We start from the raw sequence: 12955 nt of genomic DNA, 5'->3' as shown, positions 1-12955 counted from the left end.
TCATGAAGATGATGAGAGGATTGGAGCACTTCTGTGGAGACAAGCTGAGAGACCTGGGCTTGTTCAGCCTGGAGAAAAGGCGGCTCTGGGGAGGCCTTATAGCAATTCGCTTTCCAGTGCCTAAAGGGGGCGTACAAGGAATTTGGTGAGAGGCTTTTTACAAGGGCATGTAGCGACAAGGGGGAATGGCTTTAAGGTGAAAGAGGTGAGATTTAGATTAGATGTAAAGGAAGAAATTCTTTACTGCGAGGGCGGTGAGGCGCTGGCACAGGTTGCCCAGAAAAGCCGCGGCTGCCCCATCCCTGGCAGTGTTCAAAGCCAGGCTGGGCAGGGCTTTGAGCGACCTGGTCTAGTGGAAGGTGTCCGTGCCCCTGGCAGGGGTTTGGAATTAGGTGATCTTAAGGTCCCTTCCAACCCAAACCATTCTGGGATTTGAGAAGTCTGGTGCCGCCAGTGCTGGGCAATGGCTCCTTCCAAACGTCTGGTGGTGAACGTGAAGGAGATGGGAAAGCACATCAGCGCTCCAAGGGACTTCGAGGGGGTCAGAAGCGAGAGGAAGGTGCCTGACCGCACCTTCCACATGAGAGGCACCTTCCTCTCACTGCTCCCGACCCCCTCGAAGTCAAGCCGCCTTCCGCGGCAGTCAGGCAGGCACCCTCCTCACGGCTCCCGGTGCCCTCGCACCGCGGCCGGGGCGGTGACGTGGGGGCGTGCCGGGAGCCGCGGCGGGCCGGCCGGTTCCTCACCTCCCGCCCTCAGAGCCCCTTGAACGTCCAACCCAACCCCGCCCCGCTCACGGCCAATCGCGCTCGCCGCCGCCGCCGCCGCGCGCGCCAACTTCTCCCGTGCCCCCCCCACCCCGGATTGGCCGGGCTGCCGCGCGCGGCGGGCGCTCCGCACGCCCCCATTGGCCGTGTGTGTGTGTGTGTGTGTGTGTGTGTGTGTGTGTGTGTGTGTGTGTGTGTGTGTGTGTGTGTGTGTGTGTGTGTGTGTGTCTGTGTGTCTGTCTGTGTGTCTGTCTGTGTGTCTGTGTGTCTGTGTCTGTCTGTGTGTCTGTGTCTGTCTGTGTGTCTGTGTCTGTGTCTGTCTGTGTGTCTGTGTCTGTGTGTCTGTGTGTCTGTGTCTGTCTGTGTGTCTGTGTCTGTGTGTCTGTGTCTGTCTGTGTGTCTGTGGCTGTGTGTCTGTGTCTGTGTGTCTGTGTCTGTGTGTTGGGGGTGTTCCGGCCCCCGGGGAGCGGCCCCTCCCCTCGCGCCTGGGAGCCGCGTGGGCCATTGTCACACAACATTCCAACTCCGAACGCCCCGCTGCTGGCCGCCGCCGCCGCCCATTGGCTCGCCCAGTCCTGATTGACAAGCTTGGCGGCTAATGGCCGCCGGTTTCCAAGGAGGCCCGCGGCACCGCCCCTCGCAGCGCCGGCAGTAACAATATGGCAGCGGCGCCTATTGGTGGCGGTGCGCTCTGAGCGGCGGCGGCCGCAGGCGCCCGGCGGCGGCGACAGGGAGCAGCTCCCCGGGCGGACGGCGGCTCCCGGTGCCGAGCGCAGCCGCGGCAGGTGAGTGGCCGGCGGATCGCGCCCCAGTCCCCCTCCACGCGGCATCACCTCTCATGTCTGTGCACCTTGGCGGAGCGGTCCGCCCTGGGGCCGTAGCGCGGCGCCGCGGCCCGGCGGCGGGCAGCCCCTCCGCCGCCACCGCCGCCCGCACCGGGGGGCCCGGGCAGGGTGTTGGGGGGGGCGCGGCCGCGCCGCTCCGCTGCAGGCTGGTGTGTGGGCGCCCGGCCCGCTGGGGCCCGCTTTGTTGTTTGCTGTGTGGGCAGCGGGCAGCCCGCAGCCGGCGCTGATCCCCGCGCCGGTGCGGTGGTGGCCCCGCCGGGATGCCCGGGGCTTCGCCGGGGTCTCGTCTCCGGAGCCGTCCGCCGTGCTGTAGCCTGCCTCCCTCCTGCGGCTAAAATATCACCGCCGGCCCCGGGGGGCTGCGCGGGGTGCGTGCGGCCGCTGTGGTCGTCGCTTCCCCCCTATCCCCAGGGGAGACCCCCAGCCACCGGGTCCGTTCTCCGCCGGGTGCTGCTGCTGCTGCGGTGGGGGAGCCGTACGGGCCACGGCGGGGGCCGCAGCCGGAGTGTCATGAGGGACCACGTACTGAATGAGCGTGTAGCGGGTAAGGGGCTGTGCTTCGGGCCGAGGGTCGCTGAAGGCTTGGCACCGCCGGCCCGTGCTGCCCGTGCTGAAGTTGGGGACTCCCGAGCGGTTCACGCAGTCAGCTTGACGGGAACGCTGGCACAAATGCGGTCTTTATATAGAGTTGTAGGAACGGGTGCGTAATTCCAGCGTGTATCTCAATACTACCACGGTTGTTGGGAAGCACTGGGAGAAATTGACTTTACGTTCCTTGTTAGTCCTTCGTTCCCACTTCCCCCCTCCGCAGCAGCCGGGGGACTCTGGGCTAGTGAAAGCTGGCTGGAGCTGGGAAATAGGTAGCACTCATGGCTTGTTAATCGTTTTGCTATGTATGAAATTCTGATTAAAAAATATATTGGAATAAATTAGGGGAGGCTGAAGTCTATGGAGTGATTACTTGGGTGCCAAATCTGTGATTAGATCATCTTTTCCCCTTCCTGTATTATTAAAAAGCTTCTGTCAATTTCAATGACACTTAAATACAGTACTAAAAAATATTGAACAAGGACAAATGAGACATCCTTCCCTTTGGCTGTAAGGGCCAGATCCCACAGAAGGCAACTTCCACCCCTCCTCATTCGGCAGCTGTTGGAGCCCCTCTGCTGAATCCTTGCTTCTGTCCCTATTCAATCTCCAGCTGCCCTTCCCCTGGCAAAAGCTGCCTTCTTCAGGCAGAGTTTTGCTTACCTGGTTGCATGTAATGGTTGTCCTTGCTGTTTCCCAGTGAGCCCACATGGATGGGAGAGCCCCGTGGGATTGTGAAGGTGTGAGTGTCCTTGGAAAGCGTTGTGGTTTTCTCTCAGCTTTTGCCTTAATTGCCCTGGTGTGCCGTGAGCTTTCTGATTTGGGGACCCATGTATGTATGCAGAGGTCCTTGGAAGAGTCTGAAAACATGATCATCACCCCGTGGTAGTTACTGTGTATATTTGGTAGTAGCAATGAACATGCTACACCAGCACTTCCATACTAGTTGAGGTAAAACATGATTTGGGAGTGGGTGAAGAATGGGGCTGTTTCTTCCCTTCTAGACTCTGGAATGGTGGAGGTGGAAGAGGAATGTGACATACCCCTGGGGACTTGACTCACCTCTTCTTTGATTACAGGCAGATTAGTCCTCCTCCCACTTAGACTATGGGAACGCTTGCTGCCCCAGTATCATGCTTCCCATAGAGGAAAAAGCCGTCTCCTTCTTGAACAGCACAGCAACTCAAAAATGACACTGTTTTTTAGTGGGATTCTCCCAACAGGAGTTCAATCTGTAGCCTTGTGTTACTGTTATTCTTGTATTAATGATCCGGTTATGCTTTCCAGTATATAAAAGGCAATATTCTTGTGTACTTAAACACTTGTCATCTTTAATGATAACTGATTCTGAGATCTGGCCCTCAGTAATCTCATGCAATGCTGACTGTAATTTGCCTTAAGGGAAACAAGATAATACTGCTGTTTTAAATGGCCTTTTTGGTGTTTCTGGTTGCTCTTGACTGAAATAAAATTCAGTGAATCCTACCTGCTGTCTGTGCAGTGATTCGTCTGGTCTTGCTTGGAAGAGGAAAGACAGTGGTGGGGTGTTGTTTTGTTTTTTTTTGTGTCAGAGGTGATTATACCATGTAGTCATTCAGTGGCTGGGAACATCAGAAAAACCTTGTGAGGCATCATTTGAAAGGATCACTGTATGTAACAGGAGGAAAAACCGTGTTTGCCTGGTACCAGAGCTCTGTTTCTCAGACGAAGTTCTCGTACTGTAGTGAGGAGCATGGTATAAATAGCAATGCTGGGGTTTAGCCACTGAATTCAAAGTTATGGTTTCCACAGCAACCAGCACTCAGGCTGTCATTTATGTATGTAATATTTCCCTCTTTTTTAAATAAAAATATAAATATATCTGGCTTCTGGTGTTGTGCTGTGTCCAATCCTCCTCCACGAACACCCCACGCTCATTCCTTCTACTCAGGATCATCCCCCCCCGCTTTCCTTCTCCTAATGGCTGTCCTCTTGCTCTATTCCCAGCTCCAGCCTTCCTGCTGCCTTCTCCTGGGCCAACAGCTCAGAGCTCTGTGTACCAGATGCCATCCTGTCCACCATGTTAATTTGTCTAAGTCCTCCTTTTGGTTACCAGTGCTTGCTTTCAGCTGTGCCTGTGGTGTAACAGGCACCATGCAAACACAGAAGGAAACAGCCCTGGTTTGAATCAATGGCATATCCCTCAAATACCCACCTGTTTACCACATACATCTCTCTTATCTGCAGGGTCATTGTCTCAATGGTGTGTCCACATGCTCTCGGAGCTTTTGCTCACTCATTTCTCTTGAGGCTGAAAGGAAATACAGACAGAGAACTGTGCTGTGTGTGGAGGGTTGTGGGGTATGCCCTTCCTATATGAGGATCAGGATGCAGTGCTTGTTTTTAAAAATGTTTGTCACATGGATGTGCAGCGTTGCTAAAGTGTTTTCATTTATAGCCAGGGGCTTGATGTATCTACATGGCTGTGTCCAAGTTACAGTTTCCAGAGCAACTGAAGCTTTGTATCTTGGAAGACTATTAGCTAAAGCAGGGAATATCACATCAAATTTTCCTGTCTTAAATTGTGTAGTTTTAGCTACATGTTAAAATGTCCATGTTAAAAATGCAGCTGTGCTTATCTGAGAAGATGTTTCAAAACCTTAAATGACCAAGCAGATCATCTTTAGATACGTACCTCTGCAATGAGAACAACAATGGGAAATTTCAGCCTCCAAAGTAATTATCCTTAGAGTTACAGTTAAGGCACTTCTGTAGAAATAATGAAATGGAAGTGCCGTCTCATCTGTATCTCTAACCAGAACTAATGACAAAAGCGTGGTCTGGCAAAACTGAGTCAAAAGGCTAATGTCAGCCGAAAGCAAATGTCAAAAAAAGGATTCCCATGGCTGTGGAGTTGATCCTAAAAAGGAAGGGGTCTCAGCATTCCCTGTACCTGGGGGCGATGGGGCAGGCTGTGGTACTGGAGGCTGGTCTGATACTTTTATTTTTGTTTTCCTTCTTTTCCCCTCCCATTTGGCTGCTGCTCCTTATGGTCCCTCTTGCAGTGTTTCGCAGATGCTTTTTCTCTGAGCTGTAACATCAAGGACCTTTGGCATCAAAGCAGGTCACTTTCTCATCTTAGCTCCATTTGAGCCAATGTTACTTTCAAAAATGTTGATGTATCTGCGTTGTAAGGTTTCCCCTTGTGCTGTGAAGAATGTTGTCAATATTGGGCATGTCATTCTCTTATGAATTACTCTACTAGATACTCAGATTGGTTTGAGCAATGATGCTATAAAGTGGTTTGTAGGTTACCTGGGGAATCTCAGCCAGGAGGCTTTAAGTGTTGGCTTGCGTAAAAAGGAATTGCAAAGAGAATGTCTCGGGGGTTTTCCTTTCTATTTTTGTTAGTAACCTTCCAGCTCAATGTTTTTCTTTTTATATTTTTTATATAGATATATATGTATAATGTTCCATTGATGTTGCCGCCTATAATAGCATTATCAGCAGCCTATGGTTTTTGCTTAATAAGATAGAGGAATGATTCTTCTCCTACGAATGGTTTTTAAATGAAATGTAAACCCAAACCTTGTGATCTTTGGTGTGCTGCCCAGATTGTAGAAACAAAATGATTGAAACAGCAGCTGGCAATGGCTTGGAGTGAGTTGAAATACCGTGAACTTCTCCCTTGGTCTCAGAGCAAAGGTAGGGATTTTGTTTGCTCTGTAGTCAGCCCAATCTTTGCGATATGGTACAGATCAAGAAGGGATTTAGCTTGTTCACACAGGAGCAGGCTGTTGCTCACCCACCTCTATGGCAGGCAATGTATGTTGCATGCTGGGTGGTGAGGCAGAGAAAGCTGGTAACAAGCTGGGAGAAGAGCCAGATTCTTTGCTGGAGTAAGATCTGCCTGTTTATTTTCCTGAGTGCTCAGAAAGTGCCGCTATGTGCCATGCTATCAACTTAATTGGCTAAGTCTCTGTAAGTGAAGGTACGTATGTTGGAGTTCAACATTGTGTGAATGTGTCCGTCTTGGCAGCAGGATACCTAGTTTTATTTTTCTCCAGTGCACAGTATAAATACATCTCTTTCTTGACTTTCTCCATTAATTTCAGTGAATAAAGTGAGGGACAAGGCATTTGAAAGTTGCAATGAGATATCTAATCCATTACCATTAAAGCAGACTTACTTTAAGAATTTCTTCCCCCAAAGGAGCAGGCAGTGAGTAAGGGTGGTGAAAAGGTCTTGTGTTCTTAACCAGGTGTCCTGGTGCGTCACCACAGCCCTTCAATCCACCTGGGTGCCTACTGCTTTAGTGTTTGACCACCCATTTCTGTGGTAACCATTGGTGGGGAGCAATCTAAAAAAGGCTGCAGTGTACTGGAGTATTGCTCCCACTTTGTGTATATTCCATCCAGGAGGTCTTCCTTGCAGCTTGGGTAGACCCTTAGCTTTGAAATGCGAGATAGAGGAGGTTAAGATCAAAGAAGAAAGGCAAGCAGCTGTTTTCTATGCATAAGTGATAAGGATAGACAGTCCGGTGCAGAGCACTGGATGTCACACCTAACGTATGGAAGAATAGTTTATGAAGTACTCTGTTTCTATGCCAGACACTGATTTTGTTTTTGAAAAAACCCAACCAAACCAAATCTCCCCATTTTAAAAATTCTGCTTTTTTAAATTAGGGAAAGTACCAACTTTTAGCTTTGTGCTTGTTGGAAACAATAATTTTACCTTATGGTTAGGAAACATTTCTTCTAGTACCAGCAAGTCTCTGTATTTCAAGTTTTGCAGCCCAGGCTGCAATGAAATCACATAAATACTTGGAACACCCTTAGTCACAGTTATCTTGTGCATAAGAGAATTCTCTACTGCTTCACATTATTCAGCACGTCTTTATGTCTAATTGTTTTTCCCCTTCATGTGCTCTGTTCTAAGATTAGTACAGTTTCCCTCATGGATAAATAATTTAAACACCTGGACTGATTAAATGCATGCATCTGAGCTCAGAAGAATCACGATGTTTGAGCTGTATTTGATTCAAGGACTGACTTTTCTGAAGAAGATTCAAAGCAACTGAAAATAGCTTCATCTCAGCAACATCGAGCTTAAGTTGAAACATATTGCCATTACGTCATGGATTCTGGCAGTCTACATTTGCCTTCCCATTAGTGATGTCTCATTGAACAATCAAGGGTTTATTGACAACTCGTTTACTTTTCCTAACTGTGTGACTTACTGGAGGGCAGGACTGTCCTTCCCTTTGCGGGAGGATGGCAAAGATGTTGATGCAAAGTGGGTCTGTGTTACACAGTAACTTGGTTGCTCTGTTGGAAGATGTTCTGTGAAGACAGAGCTGACTGCAGAAGGTTTGAGGCAACTTCCAGTGTTGTCTTTGACCCTGTGTTACTTGCAATGTGCCCCATACCTGGCATGGCATGGGAAGATGCCAGGGTCCTTTGGGCCAAATGTGATGTCCCTGTGAAATAGCAGGTCTTATGGGATGGGTGGCTGCTCCAGAAGGCCTGGGCTTGGCTTGGTGGTGCCAGGAGTAGCTGCTCAGGGATGGCAACAGTCAGTGATGGTGTAAGGATGGCTGTTGGAGAGGTTTAGGAGTCAGGAGCTGTCAAGTTCCCCCTCTGCTGTTGCCGTTCCTGCTGCTCTGGGCTCATATGAGGGCTCATACAAACCCCTTGTGCTGGTGTAGGCAGATGTCAGGGAGAGTGAAGGGCTGCAGCAGTGCTTCTGTCTCTGGAAAAAATCCTCTCTACTAATTTGCTTCCAAAATGTCTTTTCAAAGAGCAACAGCTTTCCTGCTTTCCCCATGTAAAACCATACATGCTCCACAGCTGCCTGTGGAGAGCTGCAATCCAGACCAGTCACCTAAGGAAAGAAGTCTTTTTCCCTGATGTGAAAGCCATCTCATCCTGCATTGTGATCACTCCGCACTCTGCTGTTTCATCTCAGGTGGCTGACAATAACACTCTCAGATGACTGGAGTTTCCTCTCCCTTTGTTGTAACAAATACTCTTAGGAACTACCTTTATAGAGCAACTGCATATCTCTAGGCTAAAGTTAAACACAGCTGGAAAACATCTCTCATCTTTCACTCAAAACATCTTACATCTAGAGATTTAAAACCTCATGCCAGAAAGCTGTGGCCTAATACTTTGTCCATGATTTCCTGCTGTACTAGTGCTGTTCTATAAGAACCTGAATACCTTGGTTGCTTGGATCTTGTCTGTTGTATTTGCAGAAGAAAGTCCGAAGAAATCTAGTGATGTTATGAAAGTTACTCTTTGCATTTTCATTCCCCCTTTTCCACCTCTCTTTTTTTTTTTGTTCTTTTTTTGGGTACAGTAACCTCACTGATTTGTCATCACATTAGCCCTCTATCTGGCTTTCCACCCTCCTTGATAAGCAGTGCTCAGTCAGGCACCAGGCTTTCAGCAAGCCAGGACAATTCCTGCTAGGATCCAGTTACTGCTTGTCTGTTGGACCCATCCATTACCATACCAGCAGGTGGTTTTTGTTGTTTCAGATTATCTCTTCCCCTAGCCCATCGCAGTTAGTTCCCTTTGCTTCTTCTAAAGCAAATCCTGTGCCTGCTTTTATCTCTTGGCATAGTTTGGGGAGAGATGTAGGTTTCCTTATTAACCCTGGGCAGGCTTCCTGACTGCTTCCCATCCAATTTCAGCTCTTGGGCTTGTTTTAAGATCAGGATGGCTTCTCTCTCCCCTTTGCTACCTCCTCCTACAACAACACTGCTTTGATCTCCTGGGCTGTGGAAATCCTGTGAGCTTTGAAAGCTTATTGTCCTGCTGCCAGTCTTCCCTTCATGATCAGTGGCCTCATGAAGGGGCCCGGCTGTCTGTTCTGTGCCTCACTGCTTGGTCCCCTCACTCTCCTCTTTGCCCTCTCTGCCAGCACTTTCCCTGTAACTTGCTGCTGTTAGTCACCTCTTTTTGGCAAAAAGCATCTCCTTCCAGATCCCAGCCAGTGCTCTAGCAGGGCTTGGGTCAGTTGCATCAGCTCCTCAGGTTGCTTATCGAAAAGTATGTCTTAAAACTGCAGCAGTAGTGCTTCCCTAACCGCCTGATAAGTTCCTACAGACTTTCTGTGCTGCTGGGAATGCTTCTGAAAGCCTCAGTTTATGACCATTCTACACTTCTATCTGCAGCTGCACAACTTGCAGCAGGCCTCCATTTGTAACTTTTTCCTTTATCATGGACCTTCCCTAGAGTTTGGCCCATGCAACACAATTACAGAGGTACTTTTAAAACTGTTCTCCACTGGCTGTGTGACAGGTGATCTGGAGAGCCACAGTAGAAATGAAAATGCAGAGAGGGCTGCCTTCAGTTAATTTTTCCACTTACTATCATGTTCTTTTATCATCACACTTTTAGGAGATAGATGACAGTGGGTTTGATCCAGAGGGATTGATATATGCTGCGCCTGAAGACAAAGCTGTTATGGTGACGAAACAGCATGACAGCTAGTGATAGTCTACTTGTTCCAACTTGGGAGCGAAAAAAGATTGAGCATCTTCTCTTAAGAAACTTGGCTTCCCTGCAGTATAAGCCAAGACTGAGGGAGGGAGGAAGAATGCAAAACAGTGTAGGAAGCATGGATAATGGATGATATGAGAAACATTTTGAGTTGAGAGTGTTGCATCCCCACCTTGTAACTAGTTCCGCTTAAGTCACTTCTCTGCTGTCCAGATACAGCTGAAGCAAAAGAGCCCCCAACGGACCTCTGTCACTTACTGCCTCTGGAACCTGAGCTGTTTACTTCCAGATGAACCGAAGGTCTTCAGCTTGGTGCCCTTATGTTATGCATCCCCTATGCCTGTGGGAGCTGGAATAGGTAAGACATGAGCTAGCTGTAGTGATTTCAGAGGCCAGAATCATAGAATCAGCTAGGTTGGAAAAGAACTTGAAGATCATCAAGTACAACCATTACCCAAGGACTGCCAAGTGCACCACTAAATGATGTTACTAAGAGCCTTGTCTACACAGTGTTTGAACACTTCCAGGGACGCTGAGGAAGTGAAAGCCTGTTCCAATGCTTGACTACCCTTTTGGTGAAGAATTTTTTCCTAATATCTAATTTAAACCTCCCCTGGAGCAGCTTGAGGCTCTTACCTCTTTTCCTATCACTTGTTACTTGGGAGAAGAGACCAGCCGATTCCTCGATCCATCCTCTTTCAGGCAGTTGTAGAGACTGATGAGATCCCCCCTGAGCCTTCTCCAGACTAAACACCCCCAGTTCCCTCAGCTGCTCCTCATCACACTTGTTCTCCAGACCCTTCACCAGCTTTGTTCCCCTTCTCTGGACCTGCTCCAGCACCTCAGCATCTCTCTTGTAGTGAGGGGCCCAGAACCGAACACAGAATTTGAGGTGTGGCCTCACCAGTGCCCAGTACAAGGGGACGATCACTGCCCTGGCCCTGCTGGCCACACTATTGCTGATACAGGCCAGGATGCTGTTGGTCTTCTTGGCTGCCTGGGCACAAGCTGGCTCGTGTTCAGTGTCCGTCAAGCAACACCCCCAGGTCCTTCTCCAGCCACTCTCTCCAGGCTGGTAGTGCTGCAGGGGGCAGTTGAGGCCCAAGTGCAGGAAGAAGCCCCAGGAGTAGTTGAGGCTAGGCAGATGTTGCTTTCGTTGTTCAGCCCTTGGGAAGGCCTCTTCAGAGCCTGACTGATGCTGACACCCATTTGTCTCTGGGGCAAGTGGTGCTGGATGCTGTAGGGATGCACTAATTGATTGGGGCCACGCAGGTCCAAGTTACTTAGCATTCAGGAGAGCTGTTTTGGCAAGATTTTCTGCATAAAACTAACAAGAAGAAAGACTGTCAGCATTAAGTGACTTTTGGGTTTTTTTTTTAGCCATTTGTCTTGTTTTGCCTGTAGACATTAATGGACCTGTGTAAAAAAAATTTCAAGACCTGTTAATGGTGGGGTAGTGTTGAAGTATAGTGTGGTTAGATGGAGGGATGGAAGAGAAAACGTCTTTTGAAGACTCAGCATATGATGGTGAGAAAACCTGTTGCACTCCTACAGCAGAGGAGGACACATGTAGCTTCTATTTACTCCGTGCTATCTGTATTGCACGTGTTAAAAATGTACATGTTATGTTTAAGAAAAATTGAATGTAAATCCTGCCACATTTACTTGCTGCTAGTAAAATACACAGAACCATAGAATAGTTAGGGTTGGAAAGGGCCTTAACATCATCTAGTTCCAACCCCCTGTACATTTTCTCAGTTGGTCATCATTGTCCCATGGGAAAGTCACACCAGTTGTATTAACTTAATGGCAGTTCTTTTAATGAAGTCAGTGGGTTTGGGATTTCCCCCCATGACTTGGAAAACTTTGTTTATTCTGTTGCTGTAGGCTGGGGGGTTATAAAATGTGATTGCTTCATGCTGTCAGCTTGAAAAAGGGTAGTTGTGAGGAAGGAAAACTGAGCTGACAGAATTACCTGCCAAAATAATTAAGTGCATAGCTAAATGAATGCAGAAAGACAAGTAAATTGCTTTTGTACAAATAGCCTTTTTTCTTCTTTTTTTTTTTTTTGAGGCTTGTTGAAGTGCAAAGATCCCTCTGTGAAAATAAGGTGAGCAATTAGTATTAATTGATTTGGTTTCTCATATCAATTGGGATGAACTCGCTGAGGGTTAATGTGGAAATGTATGCCATTTCAGGAGAAAGTGTTTACGTTTCATCTCTCGCATGTGTGGCTTTCCCTGAAACTGCTAATGAAAGTTCAATAACTCATGAACAGTATGTTTCATTAAATGTGTGTTCAGCTCAGAACAGTTACCAAGTGTCTTTTGAGGATCCCTTTTCCTTGCTAGCCCTCTCCTTTGCTGGGTCTACAGCCTTGGATTTTACTCTTTGCTTTTTCAAGGATGTGAGCGGAGATAGTAAGACTTTCGTGTCCATTCCTATGTTCCTCTTTGGAGACTATTTTGCATGGAAAGGCTGGTGGTTTTTTGTGTGTTTTGCCTTTGGTAGCAATTACTGCTGCTTGCAGTTGTGGCTTCCAGTTCAGAACAAAGCTGTTTTGTGTGCTTAGCCAGTAATAATTGTTGACAGTTGATAGTGTTGGAGACCTCTCATTGTGGCTGGGATTTGAATTATACCGACTGCTACTGAACCCAAATTGTAGGTTTTTAATTTTAGCTTCAGGGCTCCCATGCTGGAATATTTTCCTTCCTCTGGCCATAAACGAACAAAAAAGTCAGTGTTAGAGGTCTTTCCTAAACCTACCAAGTGAGACACAGAGCTGAAGTGTTGCAAAATCTGCCTAAATTTCTGTTCTTACTCTTGTCTACTCAGACTCTCTTGGAAACACCTAGTTATTGGGGTGGTTAAACTCCTTCACTTCGTGTTTTATGTGATATGTATGTTAGGTAGAGCAAGAGGGGAATTGTGGGGGGACTCTGTGTGCCCAGTTACTGATGCAGCCCATGGACCATAAGCCACTTAAAACCCAGTTCAGACAACTGGAAATCAGCAAGCAAGGGTGGCTCAGTGATGATGAAACCCCAGTGTGGGGGAGCTCATGGTGCCTGCAGCAGCGATATTGAGTTGCTGTGGATGAGGCCTTGGCTGTAAATCTTTCTTGCTTGTGGCTCTGAATGAGGTAGCTGGTGTTGTCTGGTCATTTTCCAATTTATTTTCTTGGTTAAATTTTCATGAGCAGGACGGTATGAAAATGAATGTCATTATTAACAAATGTCCAGGAGTGCTTTATGCTCAGAAGTGATTA

The 12955-nt window shown here is 48.0% G+C and overlaps 1 protein-coding gene across 4 annotated transcripts in view; it reads left to right on the top strand.

Moving 5' to 3' along the window:
- The first annotated feature begins 1440 nt into the window (after positions 1 to 1440).
- Positions 1441 to 12955, top strand: part of TIAM1 (TIAM Rac1 associated GEF 1) — a 194867-nt gene continuing 183352 nt past the window's right edge. For 3 of the 4 annotated variants that reach the window (XM_065676794.1, XM_065676793.1, XM_065676792.1), the window contains exon 1: positions 1466 to 1552. The gene's annotated coding sequence lies outside the window, so the exon portion shown is untranslated. Of the gene's footprint in view, positions 1553 to 12955 lie in introns of all 4 variants that reach the window. The other variant, XM_065676795.1, reaches the window with a different exon arrangement.

Source organism: Lathamus discolor, chromosome 4, assembly GCF_037157495.1.
Source record: "Lathamus discolor isolate bLatDis1 chromosome 4, bLatDis1.hap1, whole genome shotgun sequence".
NCBI lineage: Eukaryota > Metazoa > Chordata > Aves > Psittaciformes > Psittacidae > Lathamus > Lathamus discolor.
Note: the sequence above shows the minus strand (reverse complement) of the source record. Positions and strands in the feature narration are given on the sequence as shown.